At 52.8% G+C, this 13,614-nt stretch overlaps 1 pseudogene; it reads right to left on the bottom strand.

Annotated features, from left to right (window-relative positions):
* Positions 1-8,079: 8,079 nt before the first annotated feature.
* LOC112903676 lies at positions 8,080-11,933 on the bottom strand (annotated as a pseudogene).
* Positions 11,934-13,614: the final 1,681 nt, after the last annotated feature.

Below are 13,614 nucleotides of genomic sequence, written 5' to 3' on the forward strand. Positions count from 1 at the left end.
AAGTAGTGCTATGAGTTAGAGCTAACTATACACATATATATATTAGTAGCCACCTGATTACTCCCATAGGAACCCCTAGGGCTTTATGATCTAAGCATCCACCTTAACGAATCCAACTTACTTTGCAAATTATTTTGTTAAACAAATTTTATTCCGAAAGCATTTTTAAGAGCTGCTGCAGTTGTAAGAGTAAACCTACAGCTCTGATACCAGCTGTGGCAGAACTGCCTGAATTATTCCGGTTCAAGTGCGCTAGTCATCGCTATAAAGCCGATACTAACTCAACGCACTTCAAACGGAACAACCCATTGGTCTGTCGGGTCTCCGCCCGATGTAACCACGGTTCAACAGGATCGAAGCAGGTTTACCTCGTACGAAGGCGAGTTTACAATCGCACAACAGCTCACCAACTTTTAATTCACAGAATATTAAATATTATTACAAACCATTTCAAACTTAGGTATACTTATACAAACATTGTTTAAAAAAACCACAAGCTATGCAAGCTTATGTAGAGTTACAGCGGAAGAAATAAACATGCGACTACACACGTCGCGAAGGTTGACACCAAGTTCTGCCCGAAACATGGTGTCATTCCGAGGGTCACTGCCAGCTGGGGACGGATCCCATTCCACGGACCAGCCAAACGGAACAGAGGTTGGCCATGCTGGACCATCCGTGGGGTTCTCAAAGGTCATACCTGAAAAATAGACTAGCAAGACTGAGTATACTAATACTCAGCAAGACTTAACCGGAATCGGGTATACTTAGCCCATAACTAGATCATGAAAGGTTGAGTGGCTCTGGTTTTCTTTTGCTGAAAAGCAACAAAGAGTATGATCTACTTTCATATTTTAGCTTTCAGATTCTAGTCTCATTAACCATTCTAGGTAAGCACCTATTCCAGGCAAGCAAAGTAGAGATTTACATCCATCAAGATTGTTCCAACAATAGTTATTGTTCTTACTCTATGTGGCAGAAGGAATAAGCAGTCTCAATCTCCGCGAGAAACGGACGATTCTGAATCGAATTTCCAAACCTTGCAAGGGTAAACCTAACTCACACGCTTGGAACGTACAATGATCGTTCCAAAGCAACCGTTTGCCTTTCATTCCGACTCGTGGATCAAGGCCACCACAAGCGACTGTAGGACCATATGCACATCCAATGTGTAGGACATACATCTGTAGCGTGACTATATGACCGTATTCCTGTCCACTGTGCGGAACGTACTCCCGCATGTCGGTGCATGTGAAAAACAAAATTACAAGTGGTGGGAGGTATGTCCACTCTTCGGGCCGATTGGTTATTAGGCTTACCGCTTTCTATATTTCACGGCATGTGGCTAGTACTTTCAAACGCTTAGCCACCACTACACTGCGACCTTATCAACTTTTATCAACACAGACGGGGTAATCTTCCAAGTCATGATACTGCACATGACCCCGTCCATCATCCTTATTGTGATTGCAGAATAGTAGACATTCAACTCCTATATCGCGCGAGTGATAGGAAATCACCCGACTTCTGCCGGTCCTATTAGCAGAGCATCTATTCGATACGGACTCAGGTACAATACATAGGTTCCTAGTATTCATGCATCTAGGGTTCCATTTCAACTCCTAGACTTAATGCAAGATATAATATATAAGCATAAAATTGTATAAATGGAGTAATTTGAAATACTAGGTTATGCATCGGGGCTTGCCTTCTTGAGCGGGGCTGGGGGTAGAGATGTCAAGGTCTTCCGAACTTTGGTTCGGGCTTCAGTTAAAGTCTCGACAACGTTCGCAGGATCTTCAGAAATCCTTGGCTCTGGTTCCGGGACTAGTTCGTAGTCTCCGTCGCCGAGTGTCGTTGACTCTACATGATATGCAATGATTCAACTTAGATGGTTCTAAAGTTAAGAGTTTTACTTCACGATAAAGTTGCAATCCAATAATTTGATGAACACAATGTCACAAAACAAGAAATTTGCATTCAAACCTATTATTTGTATCTCAATTTAATTATCCTAACTAATGGAATTAATTGAATGAGATTAATAAGATTGATTTTTATTCTGAAAACTACAAAAGTTATGGTCTTGAATTTTTGTGGGTAAACTTGTTTCTAACAGAGGAGTTTACTATAAATTTTTCATAATTTTCTAAAGACAAACACTAAAGCATTTGAATTTAGTTCAAATGTCAAGTTTAAATTCAAATCTTAGGTAAAACAGTGTTGTAAATTCCCAAAATATTTACTATGGACTACTCTATTGTAGAACATCACATGCTAAAAAGATCTAAGCATGAAAACCTTAGTAACATGCTAGAATAAATTTAAACTGTTTCTAGCTTGATTTGCATAAGTTTAAATTAATTCAAACTAGGGTTTAGTACTATAGGTGAATTTTTCACACAAGATCACTATACCCTAATCAAGCTACTCACCAAAATTCACAGGAAATAAAGTTAACATGCAAAAGTTACACACAAGATACCCTTTTGTTAAACTTTAAAATAACTCTAAAAATATTTGGTTTCAAACTGAACTCCACTAACAAAAGTTGTAGAGTTAAACTTCTGGAGTACAAGAAAATTGGTTTGGTAATTTTTGGATTTTTCTACAAATTCCTATTTATTTTACAAGTTGGCTGATTTGAGTTAGAGAGGGGTACTGATTTCCTACAGAAAGGCCCCTGGAAAGATTTAAATCTTTGCAATCGGGTCCTTAGCCGGGCTACATAGGAAAGCCGATCGGTGCCGATCAAATTCTGGCGAGGGGGCTCACCGGCAGCGAGGGACAAGTGGGGGAAAAGGTTCAGGGGCTCACGGCGGTCATGGGGGTGGCCGGTGTTGGGGAAGAGAAGGGCCGAGGCGGTGGGTCGACGGCGAACAGAGACGGACGGCGGAGGTACGAGGGACGGCGATGTCGTTCCGGTGGCCGGAGGGCAGGAGAGCGGTGGAGAAGTAGCTAGAAAGCTTCCCCAGGATGATGTGGTGCTGATGGTGTGCTTGGCCGGGGCTAGGAGGCAGTGGATCGCCGGGACGACGGCGAGGCCGAGCGGCGGCGGGAGCTCGAGCTCACCGGCGCAGTGGTCTGGGTGATCTAGCGTGGGAGAACGAAATTGGGCGGGTTTGTGAGCTCAGTGGGTTACTGTGGTGCTGCTGGAGCACTGGATCGGGGATGGAAGGCGGCAGCGGCAGCTGTCGACGGCGAGCAGGAGCTGCAGCAGAGGTCCGGCGTGGTGGAGAGCTCGGGAAAGAGAGAGGTGAGCAAAATGGGTGTGTGCAAGTGCAAGAGTGAGTGCACTGAGAGCTCAGGGACGCGCTTCAAGTCGAGGAGGAGGCACAGCGAGCGAGGGCAGGTGCTGGCAAGCCGGCGGCGCAACGTGGAGGGGCGAGGATAGGGCCAGCGTGGGATGGGGAATGGCGGCGCGGGCGCTGGGGAGGCACGTTGAAATGAACCGGATTCCCGAATCGAGGAATCCGACTCAAGAGTGGAGGAGAACTGAGTCAAGGTGTCGACGAAAAATAGTTCAAGGTATTATAGTAAGTGGATGGAATCGTATAGATTTCCCTAGGTCTACCGACCATGTCTAAGGCTCGTGCTACGGTCAAGCATGGCTCTGATACCAACTGAAATGAACCGGATTCCCGAATCGAGGAATCCGACTCCCTGTATCGTCGTGATAGTCCCTGGATCATGCGCTATCACATACAGAACTCATTTCAGGCATAATGTCACAGTCATACTCATTAAGAGGTCAATCACGGGTTTAATTATTACATAAATCCAGAGGATCTGTAGTACGGAGTTTATTACAAGCCTCTCGGCTAAATCGAACAAGCAGAAGGCGCATAGCGGTAGCTAGGTCTTCGGCCGTCATCCATCTTCGGGAACCACCTCCACAGGCGACTTGAGCGTAGCTCGGGCCTCAATCGTACCATCCGTCGTCATTGGGGTCGAATTCCAGGTCGGATCCTGCATCGTACCAGGCTATCCCCAAGGTATGGGATAGGTTCACGTCACCATCTGTATGCAAGCTTTATTGTGGTCTACTCTACGGATATACAAGAGTTCAAGGAGTAAAGCTGGGGTTTCCCTATGCATGCATTATATATATATAAGAGTACACATCTCCTTTCATTTCCGTCTCGGGCTCTTCCGGCATTCCGGACTCCCGGTCACACACACCTTCCAAAGCCACCGAGTCGATGCGAGGACTCCCTCTCCTCGCATCTCAACTGCCCCCTGGCAGGACATTATTCTAGAGGGAGGTAGAAATCATGAGTAACACTAACTAATAAGAGCAACAGAGGAGTAGGGATGTCCGTAACAGAGGACGCGGCTATACGTATAGTTTTCACCCTGCAGGGGTTGTACACCAGGACCCACTCGAATCGACACTAGCCGGAGATCAGCCGACTAGTATACGAAACACCGGTCTACGAAACGGAAATAGGAGCCACGGCACCATCCGGCTTTCCCGGGTCTTGGGCGCATCCTCCCGCGAGAGGTCGCCCCGGGACTCTGAAGCCTCCCATGCGTCTCGGGGAACGTGAGGTCAGCACCCCCTTCCCCTGCACCGATACTCGATCCTCCTACCGGCTTGGTACCGCGCTTGCTGAGTCCGGACCGGGCCCACCCTCATAATGGGTAAGTGGTGTGCACGCTTAACAAATTCCCACAAGTCATGGTTACTCTCACCCGGTCCTTATCTGCCGGAGCGGGCATCTCCGTCAAATGCGTATCCACCACGGTGGTCCGCAATCGCACCCTTAACGGGTGCCACAAACACCTCAACACGTAACCAAAACTGTACCCGCCACAGGTACTCCGTAGGGTGTGCCAAGATACACACCCCAAGCCCTCGATCCATGATCGAGTTAGGTTGCCCACTCCCGGCTAAACCCTAATCACCAACTCCTGATGGGAACCACTTCACGCACGCCAAGACTATCCAACCATATCCCACACATACACATTCAAGGATTTACAAGGCATATCATATAATAAACGAATAAGATAGGTTGACAAGGAATATGGTTCATAAAGAGGCCATGCAGGTTTATCTCGATATACATATATACACATACAGCACTAGCATATCTACAAGCAAATGCCTAATAGGGATTCAAATCGTAGATGGGCGTGAACCTGGCGTCTCCTCGAGGTCCTCCTGAGCCTCCGGGTAGTCCTGGTCGTCGGTCAGCTCCTCGCGGACGGGTCCTATTCGTAAATACGAGTAAGAGTAGGGACCAAAGTGCAAAAGTGCACAAAAGGTTGCAAATAAGATCCAAATCACCACGATACGTATTCTAACAGGTGGTTCATAATTTTAGAAGAATTATGGAACTAGTTTCATAATTTTCGGAGGCCCGGATATTTTATTATGAATTTTCTAAGGAAAAACCTATTTCTGGAATTAATAAAAGGATTTCAGAAAAGACAGCCATCAAACAGGGACACGTGGCAGCACCAGGGTGTGCCACGTGGCATGCTGACGTCAGCATGACGTCATCAGGGGGGGTCCGGAAAGATGACGTCAGCAGTGGGCCCTGCTGACGTCAGTGTTGACCGGTCAACGTTGACCGGTCAACAGTCAACGGTCAAGGTGGGCTGTGGTCAACGGGCCCCACCAGTCAGCCTCAACCCGAGGCTGACAGACGGGCCCCACGGGTCAGGTCAGAACAGGAAAAGGGGAAAGGGTTCGGTTTTCTATTGGGCTCAAAGGAGGTTGGGCTAGCTCGAGGCCCAGCTAAGCTCGGCTAGGCTCGCGGTGCAGCTCGGGATTCAGCTCGGCCTGCGGCTCAGCAGGCCGGCTCGGGCAGCGGGCTGGCTACGCGTGAAAAATGGCTCGGCTTGATCCTTCCGCGGGCCGGCTTCCTTTCCTCCGTGGGCTGGCGGCCTTCTCCTCCCCCTTCTCCTCTGGCTGGGCTGGCTCTTCGCCTTCTCCTCTTCACGGCCCGGCGGCTTCTGGCCTCCACCTCCGCTGATAGGGCGGTCCCACTTGTCAGCCTCTGCGGGATCTAGTGCGTCGTGGCTCAGATCCGGTGTGGCGGACGAGTGTGCGTGTGTGCGTGTGTGCGCGTGGGCGTGTGCGGGTGTGAGCGCCCGGGGGGGTGCTCGGGGAAAGGCCCCAACGACATGGCCGCGACGCGAACGCGACGTCGCGGCCGCGTCGCGGGAGTGACTGCGCACGGCGAGGCCGTGGCGAGGCTGGGCGTGGCGTGGGTGGACGCGGCCGTGGCCTTGCGGTGTGGGTGCGCACGCACGCGCGCGGAGCCTGGCTGCCCAGGGCCGCGGCGTGGCCGTGTCGTGCGCGGGGCACCGGCATCCCGGGCCCGTGGCATGACGGCGGCGGCGGTAAGGCGACGGCGGTTGCGGGGTGCAAAGCGGCGCGTTGGACTCCTGCAAAAACAGACGGCACGGCGGCCGGAGGGAAGGGGATCCTAGGGTTTCCTACGGAAGGTTCCTCGGCGGCGCATGGCTCACGCCGGCAGCACGGGGAGAAGAGAGGGACGGCAGCAGCGATCCTCACCGGAGGGGCTGAAGGGGAAAGGGCTGGTGCGGTGGCGGGTCGAAGCCGGCGGGTCGTAGCCATGCAGGAAGAACCGCAGCGCTGGTGAAGACGATCGGGGCGCCGGCTCGGTGAAGCTCCGGCGTGGCGGCGGTGACCTCCTCCTCGGGCACTCCTCCTCCTCCTCCTTCTCTCTCTCACCCTCGGGTGCGGCGGCGGCGGAAAAGAGCAAGGGCTCGGGCGGCTAGGGTTTTGGGGCGGCGACCGGTGGGTTCTTAAGGGAGGCGGCCCTAGGGTTTGTGGCACGGGCCCGGGCGCCGAGGGCGGTGATGCCCGGCGTCCGTGCCACGGCCACGCGGCGGCCATCGAGCGGCTGCAGCGTGGGTGGGGCTTGGCAGCGCGGGTGGCTGAGGCGGGGGAACAGAGGAGCGCGCGCGGGCGGTTACGGCGAGCTGTCGCGGAGCGGGGACAGGGGCGCGCGCTTGGCAGGTGACGCAAGGAGCGGGGCCGCGGTCGGGGAAGAAAAGAGAAAAGGGGAGCGGGCGGTTGGAGGCTCTGTCGTGGAGTGGCGGCGAACGGCGACGCGGGCGACGCGAGCCGGGAGAGGGCGCGGGCGAGAGGAAGGGGAAAGCTGACGGGTGGGTCCCGCCCGTCAGCTGCCCCGGGCGGAAGGAAGGGGAAGCGTCGTGAGGGGTCGCGACGGTGGGCTGGGCCAGGCGTTGGGCCGGTTCACGCGCGGGGGAAAGGGGGGAGAGGAAGAAAAACAGTTGGGCTCGGGTTGCGTGGGTGGTGGGCTGGTGGCCCATTAGGGGTGTTAGGGTTTATAGTTTGGATTTGAATTTGATTGGCTTAATCAAATTCAAATCCCACACATTTGAAGTAGTAATTGGAGAATTCCAACCAAGTAAAATCCAATAATAACTCCAACTCAAATTTAGCCGCAAAAAGTTTTTGAAATTCACCAATTTTGTTAAACAAACCCTATAAACTCTAACATGGAATGTTACAGACTCCCCCCCTCACAAGAATCTCGTCCCCGAGATTAAAGGCTTACCTGGTCCTCGAAAAGGTGCGGGTATTTCTCCTTCAGATCGGACTCTTTCTCCCAAGTGGCTTCTCATTCTGTGTGATTACTCCAAAGAACCTTGCAATAGGGAATGGAGGTCCTTCTAGTCTCCTTATCTGTCCGGGCCAGAATCTTCACGGGATACTCTACATACTCGAGCGTTTCCTGCAAGTCCACTGCCTCTGGGGGTATTGTCTCATCCGGCACCCGCAAGCATTTGCGTAACTGGGATACGTGGAAAACCGGATGTACCCCAGCTAGTCCTTCTGGTAGTTCCAGTTTATACGCTAATCCTCCGATCCTTTGGATGATCGGATACGGTCCAACGAACCTCGGAGCTAGCTTCCCGTTGACATGGAACCTCTTTGTGCCTCGGAGTGGTGACACCTTCAGGTATACGTGGTCTCCGACTTCGAACGAAAGGTCTCTTCTCCTCTTATCGGCGTAGCTCTTCTGTCTGCTCTGCGCTATCTTTAAGTTCTCCCTGATCTTGGCGACATTCTCCTCAGCCTCTAATATGGAGTCTGGACCAAAATACGACCTCTCTCCGGTTTCTGACCACATTAGCGGTGTTCTGCATTTTCTGCCATAAAGCGCCTCGAAAGGTGACATTCGCAAACTGGCCTGATGGCTGTTGTTGTACGTGAACTCAGCATAGGACAAACTCTTCTCCCAATCACTCCCGTAGGCTAGCACACATGCTCTAAGCAAGTCCTCGAGTATCTGGTTCACTCTCTCGGTCTGCCCATCGGTTTGGGGGTGAAAGGCGGTGCTGTAATCTAGCTGAGTCCCTAGGGACTTGTGCAAGCTCTGCCAGAACTTTGCGGTGAATTGAGGGCCTCGATCTGATACTATGCTTCGTGGTGCCCCGTGGAGTTTTAGGATGTTCTCTATGTACAGCTCGGATAGTCGACTCACGGGGTACGTGGTCTTGACGGGGATGAAATGTGCCACTTTAGTTAGGCGATCAACGATTACCCAAATGGAGTCATTGCCCTTCTGAGTCCGGGGTAACCCTGTTATGAAGTCCATGCAAATGTCATCCCACTTCCATACGGGAATATCAAGTGGTTTCAGCAGACCGGCAGGGCGCTGGTGTTCTGCCTTGATCCTTCTACAAATGTCGCACTTAGCCACGAATTCGGCTATGTCCGTTCTCATGTCATTCCACCAGAAACGGTCTTTCAGATCCTGGTACATCTTTGTGCACCCTGGGTGTATGGCGTACTTGGAGTTATGCGCTTCATCCAGAATCTCGGCACGGATCCCTTGATCCTGGGGTACGCATATGCGATCTTTCAGCCATATGGTCCCTTGGTCGTCGACCCTGTAGTCGGTCGCTTTTCCGTCTCGCATTGCTCGCTTGAGCTTCTGTAGTTTCGGGCATCGTCGCTGTGCTTGCCTGATTCGATCTTCCAGATCGTACTTGACTGTCATTGTACTCAGGTGCCCTTGCTCTACTATTTCCAACTTCAACCTCTCGAGTTCATCGCACAGTGCAGGCTGTTTGTCCCGAACCATCAGGTTGCTGCAATAGTGCTTCTGGCTCAAGGCGTCCGCTACGACGTTAGCCTTGCCGGGGTGATATTGAATATTCAGGTCGTAGTCCTTGATCAGCTCTAACTATCTCCTCTGCCTCATATTCAGTTCTGCCTGAGTGAAGAAATATTTTAGACTCTTGTGGTCAGTATAGATATCGCACTTGTTGCCAATGAGGTAGTGCCTCCAAATCTTCAAGGCGTGCACAACAGCTGCGAGTTCAAGGTCGTGGGTAGGGTAGTTTTCTTCGTGTTTCCTCAACTGTCGGGAGGCATACGCAACAACTTTGCCACATTGCATCAGCACACAACCCAAGCCTTGACGAGACGCATCACAATAGACTACGAAGTCTTTCCGGATGTCCGGAAGGGTGAGGACTGGAGTAGTAGTGAGTCGGGACTTGAGCTCTTGAAAGCTGGCTTCGCACTTGGATGACCATACGAACGGCACGTTGTTCTTGAGTAGCTCGGTCATAGGCTTGGCAATCTTGGAAAAGTTCTCAATAAATCGCCGGTAGTAGCCTGCCAAACCCAAAAAGCTTCGAATATCGGTAACGCTCTTCGGCTGCTGCCACTCGGACACTACTTCGATCTTCTCGGGATCTACCGCCACCCCGTCTGCGGTCAACACGTGGCCTAGGAAGGCAACCTTCTCTAGCCAAAACTCGCATTTACTGAACTTGGCATACAGCTGGTTCTGTCTCAACCTCTTGAGTACTATCCTCAGGTGCTCAGCGTGTTCTTCGGCTGTCTCGGAGTAGATCAAGATGTCGTCGATGAAGACTACAACGAATTTGTCTAGTTCTTCCATGAACACCTTGTTCATCATGTTCATGAAGTAGGCGGGTGCATTGGTCAGTCCGAAAGATACCACGGTGAACTCGTACTGGCCATATCTGGTCACGAACGCTGTCTTCGGGATATCGCTTTCCCGGATCTTCATCTGATGGTACCCGGATCTCAGATCAATCTTGCTGAAGAATTTGGCCTTTCTCAACTGGTCAAGCAGATCATCGATTCTGGGCAACGGATACTTGTTCTTGATGGTCACGGCGTTCAGCGATCGGTAGTCGATGCATAGCCTCATGGTTCCGTCCTTCTTCCTCACGAACAACACGGGTGATCCCCATGGTGATGCACTAGGTCTGATGTACTGTTTATCCAGCAGGTCCTTCAGCTGATTCTACAACTCGGTGAGTTCTTCCGCGGACATGCGGTAGGGTCACTTCGCGATCGGTGCCGTCCCTGGCACAAGGTCAATCACGAACTCGACATCCTTGTCCGGTGGTAGGCCTGGCAGCTCCTCGGGAAACACATCAGGATACTCGCTGATCACTGGTACTTCATCGAGTGTCTTCTTCTCCAAGCTGTTCAAATTGTACACCTGAGGTACTTCTCGGGACTTCAACGGTTCCACCTCGATCTTCTTCCCACTAGGGTGTTCCAGGGTCACCAGCCTGGGCGAGCAAGATATGACACCCTTGTGTGCAGTTAACCAATCCATCCCCAAAATGACATCTATCCCCTCTGATGGTAGTACTGTCAAGTCAGCTATGAATGGCAGTCCCTGAATCATGATTCTCACCCCCTTACATGCTAGTGTGCACCTATGATCTCCCAGCGGAGAGCTAGTGATGATAGGATGGCTTCTCGGGGTCATCGGAAGGGATTTCTGTGCAACACACTTTGAAGAGATGTAGAAGCAAGTGGCTCCAGAGTCAAACAACACCAAGGCTTTAGAGCCGTTGATAAGATACTCACCTGTCACGATGTCGGGGGCATCCCGGGCCTCCTCCTCAGTCAGATGGGTGAGGCGGCCATGGTCTGCGGAGCGCGGAGCTTGAGCGGGCCTGCCGGCGGAGCCAGGCGCGCGGGCTGGGGTAGCGGTCTTCTTCTCGGGGCACTCGTAGGACTTGTGGCCCGGTTTGTTGCAGGTGAAGCAAACAAACGGCATCGAGCCACTGTTGGTCCTCTGTGCCGGCTGCTGGCGGTGGTAGTTGCCTCCTCCCTGGTTCTGTCCTTCGTGAGTCCTGTTGCCGGAGTAGTGGTTGCCTCCTCCACCGAAGTTCCTGCTCGGCTGACTGGAGCCAGAACGGAAACCGCTCCACGGTGGCAGAGGTGGCGCGTTTCTTGCCTTCTGGAAGGGCCGGTCTCGTACCTGGTGGTCGGTCTGGCGCTTCTTGTTGCGCTGACGGTCTTCCCATCCTAGTCTCTCCCTCTCCACAGCAATGGCACGGTTGACCAAGCTGCGGAGGGATGGGTACTCGCATCCCGTCACGATCTGATGGATGCCGTGATGTAGTCCTCGGAGAAACCAGAACTGCTTCTTCTCCTCGGTGTTGGTGTCATCTGCAGCGTACCTCATCATCTTGGTGAAGTGATGCTCGTACTCCTCCACCCTCATCGTACCCTGGGTCATGGTACGGAATTCTTGGGCCTTCTGAATCATCACTTGCCGGGGCACGTGCTGCTCACGGAACGCCCTGGCAAACTCCTCCCATGAGATGTGTGCTGGGTCATGGTGGGAGTCACAGTAGCTGTCCCACCACGACTTGGCGGTACCCTCAAGCTGGTGGACTGCGAGTGCGATGCACTCCTCGTCGGTGCAGTTGGTGAGGTCCAACTTGGTCTCGATCACCCTTAGCCAGTCATCGGCCTCCAAGGGGTCCTCGGTGTAGCTGAAAGTCGGGGCCTTCAGGCGGATGAACCTCTCGATCTTGCGCTGGAGGTCTTCTTCAGGCGGGCCATGATGGTTGGCCCCGTGGTTCCTCTGATCAACTGACTCGGCCAGACGTTGGAGTAGCTGGGTCTGCCTGTCCATGATCTCCGTGAGTGTCGGCGGTGGTGGCGGTGGCTGCTGTGCTGGCTCAGCGTCGATTTCCTCATCGACCTCCTCCTCATCGGCTTCGTCTCCACGGCGTGCCTCCCCAAAGGCGCGGGGTGCGGCTCCCGCGGCAGGTCCTCTGCTTCTTCCACGCCCTGCTGCCGGGGCACGTGCTGGGGCAGCACGTCCACGCCCACGGCCTAACGGGCGACCTCGTCCACGTGCCTCGGCTGCGGCTTCATCCTGGGCGGCTTGCTCGAAACGGGCCATCAAGCAGTCGGATCTCCAGATCGACATTTCCTGTATAGGGTGAAAGTGGAAAGTTCTCTCTTGTAAACGTCGGCACTCACCACCCAAAGTAAAAGAATACACACATGGGCAAACATGCCAATTATCCGAGAAAAATGCAAGAATAAAGGCAATAATATTTCAAAATGAAAGCAATTATCGAACAAAATAATGCGAGAATAAAGAGTCATAACATCCATCCATTTAGACATCAATCAGGCAGTACAAGGAATCACCGGTGTTATCTCGAGGTCAACACAAAAGCCTTCAAGATAACACCCCCAACTCACACCCTAAGAATACATCGTGAATGATTACAAAAAGTGGCGACTCCTATCGTGTCTACCTAGACTCGTGACATCCTAGGACGCTAGCCGGAAACATGTCATCGGCTCAGAACAAGACTCCTAAGAACACTCGCCGGAATAGACCATCGGCGGCTACCTATCCTACATCTACCCCTACCTAAGACACTACTCACGCCCTAAAAGAAGGTGACGCGCGGCTTCTTGTAGGAGAACACGCGCTTGTACTCCTCCGGGTAGTCCTCCGGGAAGATGGTGTCGATGGTGGCGACAGCCTCCACCACCTCCTCGGTCTCGATCGCGGGCGGCATCTCCTCGTGAGGGCACAGGTGTAGGCGAAGCTCCGTGGGAATGAGCTTGAAATCCTCCTTTCTCACCAGGGGCTGTCTCTCTTTGGGTAGCTGGTCCCTCAGCTCGTGGATCTCATCGACGCGGATGGAGTCGGAAATCTCCCACATCTGTAAGGCGCGTGCGGCCTTGTCGCGGAGGTACACGGCGGTGCGGGTCAGCAAGGCGATGTTCTTCTTGTTCCTCTCCAGCCGGGTCTCCAGCTCCTTCACCCGGTCCTCGGTCTTGGCCTCGAAGTAACCGTGCAGGGTCATGAAGTCCTGCTGGTCGTCCACCTGAGTCTGCAGCTGGCGGCACTCGGCCTCACTGTCGGTGGCCCGGTCCTTGAGCTTGCTAATGGTGTCGAGGTAGCCCTTCTCCTTGAGCTTCCACTCGGCCTTCTCCTCCCGGAGCTTCTGGAGCTCGGTCTCGGTCTGAAGTAGCTTGGCTTTGGCAACCGTCCTCAGCTAGGTCTCTGTCTGACGCATCAAATGCGCCTCCATGTAGTTCCTTTGGTTGCGGCGTGCCTCTCTCTGGGCCGTGGTGTAGAGCTGGTTCCACCCCTGGATCTCGTGCTGCAGAACGTGGATGTGCCTCACACAGTCGTAGAAACCCAGGTGGAGCTGATCGCTCTCCGAGGAGAGGTTCACAGCTAGGTGGTCTAGGTCGTAGAGGTAAGAGCCGGTGGTGTGGATCATGGGCTGGTCCCCTCCGGTCTCCTGAACCGGGGCAGAGTACATCTCCAGGTAGACGGCCTC

This window comes from Panicum hallii, chromosome 8 (assembly GCF_002211085.1).
Source record: "Panicum hallii strain FIL2 chromosome 8, PHallii_v3.1, whole genome shotgun sequence".
Lineage (NCBI taxonomy): Eukaryota > Viridiplantae > Streptophyta > Magnoliopsida > Poales > Poaceae > Panicum > Panicum hallii.